The sequence below is a fragment of the Schistocerca piceifrons genome, unplaced genomic scaffold (assembly GCF_021461385.2).
Source record: "Schistocerca piceifrons isolate TAMUIC-IGC-003096 unplaced genomic scaffold, iqSchPice1.1 HiC_scaffold_961, whole genome shotgun sequence".
NCBI classification, from domain to species: domain Eukaryota; kingdom Metazoa; phylum Arthropoda; class Insecta; order Orthoptera; family Acrididae; genus Schistocerca; species Schistocerca piceifrons.
This window is the reverse complement of record NW_025729236.1, coordinates 1580001-1585000: the sequence shown is the minus strand read 5'-3', so window position 1 is coordinate 1585000 and position 5000 is coordinate 1580001. Positions and strand designations below refer to the sequence as shown.

At 57.2% G+C, this 5000-nt stretch overlaps 2 non-coding genes and 1 pseudogene across 2 annotated transcripts; all 3 read left to right on the top strand.

Moving 5' to 3' along the window:
* The first annotated feature begins 2054 nt into the window (after positions 1-2054).
* LOC124774238 lies at positions 2055-3963 on the top strand. The gene has a single exon (XR_007015227.1). It is a non-coding gene; the product is annotated as a small subunit ribosomal RNA (ribosomal RNA).
* Positions 3964-4315: 352 nt separating this feature from the next.
* On the top strand, positions 4316-4470 carry LOC124774058. The gene has a single exon (XR_007015053.1). It is a non-coding gene; the product is annotated as a 5.8S ribosomal RNA (ribosomal RNA).
* A 188-nt stretch (positions 4471-4658) lies between these two features.
* Positions 4659-5000, top strand: part of LOC124774442 — a 7960-nt pseudogene continuing 7618 nt past the window's right edge.

Here is a 5000-nt window from a genome sequence, read left to right as displayed (position 1 = left end):
TGCCTTAACGTAACCCACGTTGTGCCTTAACGTAACCCACGTTGTGCCTTAACGTAACCCACGTTGTGCCTTAACGTAACCCACGTTGTGCCTTAACGTCACCCACGTTGTGCCTTAACGTAACCCACGTTGTGCCTTAACGTAACCCACGTTGTGCCTTAACGTAACCCACGTTGTGCCTTAACGTAACCCACGTTGTGCCTTAACGTAACCCACGTTGTCCGCTAACGTAACCCACGTTGTCGCCTAAACCTGCTCTGTAATTGTTATACGACTCGTTCAATTAGTGTAGTGTTGCCCACCCGCAACCCTCGCAATATAGTTCGCTACTCGCACTGCCCGCTCCCCTGTGTATCGCTTCATGTTAAACACCTTGCAAGTCTTGCTGACTTTCCACATGCTCCTGCTGTACACTGTTATGTGGATGGCAGCAGGACGTACATGCCGCCCCCCCCCCCCCCCCACCCCTCCCCACGTCCCCACCTTGCCCCCTGCCTTCGCAAGCTGGTTGGTGAGAAGTTTGCATGTTCAATGCCCTTCGCATGCGACGTACTCAGGCTACGTTGTGGTGCGGCCTGTGTCAACTGTCCGCTGATGTCGTACGCATAAACCACAATCTGTACTGCACATTCGTCCTTATGTACTGAATGATACATCGTGGCACATGTGTGACCGTACAACGACTGCGCCCAAAAACGGCGGACCATACAGTGCAAATATTGTGCACGCAGCTACGTGTCGTCTCCCTATGAGAGCTGGATTGCAGTGTGGTACGCCATAGAGACGTGTGGGAGGAACGGACGCCGTGGATGGCGATCAGCATGAGCTGTGTGTTGATGTATTCGGACCTAGTCGTCTCTCCTCAAACACCGTGATAGCATGGTGCACCGCGTTCCATATCTGCGACATGCTACAGAGGCCGGTTGACAGTCGTTCGAGCAATGGACATCGCATACGTACGGGGGCCACCTTCCACGTATTGTCTAGGCGTGCACATTTTGTTGCGTGTATGTGGGCAGACGTAGTGTGGCGTGACACCTGACACAGGCATGCAATAATCGTTGAAGTTGCTAATGGCGATGGACGCCTACGTTTGCTGGTGAAGTTACGCAAATGAAGAAATGGTAACCCGTTGTGGTGCGGTTGTTCTCGCTAGGGGTGAATCGGTGATGGCGACGATAGGTTGAGGTACTAACCGGTTGTTCCAGCGATACCCACCATGCCGATGAAACTGAACGGCATCTGGGTGTGAAGCGATACGCGGCGGTGGCTGGGTGGGACCGTCCCCGGCCGGTGAGGGGGCGCCTCCCGGCGTGCTGGCCGCGCGGTGCGTGGGCGCACGCGCTACAGCCGGCTGGTGGGGGCGGCCAGTGGCAGGCGCGCCGGCCGACGGACGCGGCAGGCGTCGCAGCTGCGCGCCGGCGCACCCTGCGCGCGGCGCCGTGCGGCCAAAGTAGGTCCTCGCGGGCCCGGTGCGAAGCGCGGCGGACATCTTCAGTGTGCTGGTCCGATTGAGGACTGTGTGCGTTGAGGATGCGCCGCCGCCCGGCGCTCGGCGCCGCGACGCCGTCTGCTGCTCGGTCGCCCCAGCGGTTCTCGCTGGTGGTTTGTATCGCAGCTGTGCGGATGTGTTGGCGCGTGCGCTGTGCTGGGAGAGTTCGCTTCGGCACCCAAGTGGGGCTTTTGTCCTTCTGTGGCGCTGGCGTTGGAGCTGCCGGTCACCGTAGGTGGCGCGTGTTGTCTCCCGCCGGCAATGCCACGACAGCACGCTCCCGGGCCTCTGTCGGCAGCGGCAAGCTCAGTTGGGAGCACGGGTGGTCGCACCGAAAGCGTCTACTCGCCTAACTCCGGGCGATTGCGCCTCTCTCGAACCCGACCAAGTACTTGGGACGGCGCTGCGCGCCGCCGGGACCTGAGAGGGTTTCGAGGTGTATTGTGCAGGGGAGCTCAGCCTCCTCCTGTTTGCAGAATGATTGAGCGGACGCTTGCGTGTTCGCGCGGGCCCCCGGGACACACTCCCGGGCGGCCGGCTGCTCAGCTCTAGTTGACGCAGCTCCCTGGTTGATCCTGCCAGTAGTCATATGCTTGTCTCAAAGATTAAGCCATGCATGTCTCAGTACAAGCCGCATTAAGGTGAAACCGCGAATGGCTCATTAAATCAGTTATGGTTCCTTAGATCGTACCCACGTTACTTGGATAACTGTGGTAATTCTAGAGCTAATACATGCAAACAGAGTCCCGACCAGAGATGGAAGGGACGCTTTTATTAGATCAAAACCAATCGGTCGGCTCGTCCGGTCCGTTTGCCTTGGTGACTCTGAATAACTTTGGGCTGATCGCACGGTCCTCGTACCGGCGACGCATCTTTCAAATGTCTGCCTTATCAACTGTCGATGGTAGGTTCTGCGCCTACCATGGTTGTAACGGGTAACGGGGAATCAGGGTTCGATTCCGGAGAGGGAGCCTGAGAAACGGCTACCACATCCAAGGAAGGCAGCAGGCGCGCAAATTACCCACTCCCGGCACGGGGAGGTAGTGACGAAAAATAACGATACGGGACTCATCCGAGGCCCCGTAATCGGAATGAGTACACTTTAAATCCTTTAACGAGTATCTATTGGAGGGCAAGTCTGGTGCCAGCAGCCGCGGTAATTCCAGCTCCAATAGCGTATATTAAAGTTGTTGCGGTTAAAAAGCTCGTAGTTGGATTTGTGTCCCACGCTGTTGGTTCACCGCCCGTCGGTGTTTAACTGGCATGTATCGTGGGACGTCCTGCCGGTGGGGCGAGCCGAAGGCGTGCGACCGCCCCGTGCGTGCTCGTGCGTCCCGAGGCGGACCCCGTTGAAATCCTACCAGGGTGCTCTTTATTGAGTGTCTCGGTGGGCCGGCACGTTTACTTTGAACAAATTAGAGTGCTTAAAGCAGGCAAGCCCGCCTGAATACTGTGTGCATGGAATAATGGAATAGGACCTCGGTTCTATTTTGTTGGTTTTCGGAACCCGAGGTAATGATTAATAGGGACAGGCGGGGGCATTCGTATTGCGACGTTAGAGGTGAAATTCTTGGATCGTCGCAAGACGAACAGAAGCGAAAGCATTTGCCAAGTATGTTTTCATTAATCAAGAACGAAAGTTAGAGGTTCGAAGGCGATCAGATACCGCCCTAGTTCTAACCATAAACGATGCCAGCCAGCGATCCGCCGCAGTTCCTCCGATGACTCGGCGGGCAGCCTCCGGGAAACCAAAGCTTTTGGGTTCCGGGGGAAGTATAGTTGCAAAGCTGAAACTTAAAGGAATTGACGGAAGGGCACCACCAGGAGTGGAGCCTGCGGCTTAATTTGACTCAACACGGGAAACCTCACCAGGCCCGGACACCGGAAGGATTGACAGATTGATAGCTCTTTCTTGATTCGGTGGGTGGTGGTGCATGGCCGTTCTTAGTTGGTGGAGCGATTTGTCTGGTTAATTCCGATAACGAACGAGACTCTAGCCTGCTAACTAGTCGCGTGACATCCTTCGTGCTGTCAGCGATTACTTTTCTTCTTAGAGGGACAGGCGGCTTCTAGCCGCACGAGATTGAGCAATAACAGGTCTGTGATGCCCTTAGATGTTCTGGGCCGCACGCGCGCTACACTGAAGGAATCAGCGTGTCTTCCTAGGCCGAAAGGTCGGGGTAACCCGCTGAACCTCCTTCGTGCTAGGGATTGGGGCTTGCAATTGTTCCCCATGAACGAGGAATTCCCAGTAAGCGCGAGTCATAAGCTCGCGTTGATTACGTCCCTGCCCTTTGTACACACCGCCCGTCGCTACTACCGATTGAATGATTTAGTGAGGTCTTCGGACTGGTACGCGGCATTGACTCTGTCGTTGCCGATGCTACCGGAAAGATGACCAAACTTGATCATTTAGAGGAAGTAAAAGTCGTAACAAGGTTTCCGTAGGTGAACCTGCGGAAGGATCATTACCGACTAGACTGCATGTCTTTCGATGTGCGTGTCGTGTCGCGCAACACGCTACCTGTACGGCTCGCCGTAGCCGTGCGCCGCGTGCGGAACCACGCGTGCCTCTCAAAACTAGCGGCAATGTTGTGTGGTACGAGCGCTGAAGCGCTGGAGCGGCTGGCCTGCGGCACCTGGCGCCTGGCGCCGGTTTTGAATGACTTTCGCCCGAGTGCCTGTCCGCTCCGGTGTGGAGCCGTACGACGCCCGTCGGCCGTGAGGCCGTTGGACACAGAACGCTGGAACAGGGGCCGCCACACGCCTCACTCCCGCCTATGCGACCGTCTCGAAAGAGACGGCGGAAACTTGAGAAAAGATCACCCAGGACGGTGGATCACTCGGCTCGTGGGTCGATGAAGAACGCAGCAAATTGCGCGTCGACATGTGAACTGCAGGACACATGAACATCGACGTTTCGAACGCACATTGCGGTCCATGGATTCCGTTCCCGGGCCACGTCTGGCTGAGGGTCGGCTACGTATACTGAAGCGCGCGGCGTTTGCCCCGCTTCGCAGACCTGGGAGTGTCGCGGCCGCCTGTGGGGCCGGCCGCGTCTCCTCAAACGTGCGATGCGCGCCCGTCGCCTGGCGGTTCGCATACCGGTACTTTCTCGGTAGCGTGCACAGCCGGCTGGCGGTGTGGCGTGCGACACCTCGTACAACGACCTCAGAGCAGGCGAGACTACCCGCTGAATTTAAGCATATTACTAAGCGGAGGAAAAGAAACTAACAAGGATTCCCCCAGTAGCGGCGAGCGAACAGGGAAGAGTCCAGCACCGAACCCCGCAGGCTGCCGCCTGTCGTGGCATGTGGTGTTTGGGAGGGTCCACTACCCCGACGCCTCGCGCCGAGCCCAAGTCCAACTTGAATGAGGCCACGGCCCGTAGAGGGTGCCAGGCCCGTAGCGGCCGGTGCGAGCGTCGGCGGGACCTCTCCTTCGAGTCGGGTTGCTTGAGAGTGCAGCTCCAAGTGGGTGGTAAACTCCATCTGAGACTAAATATGAC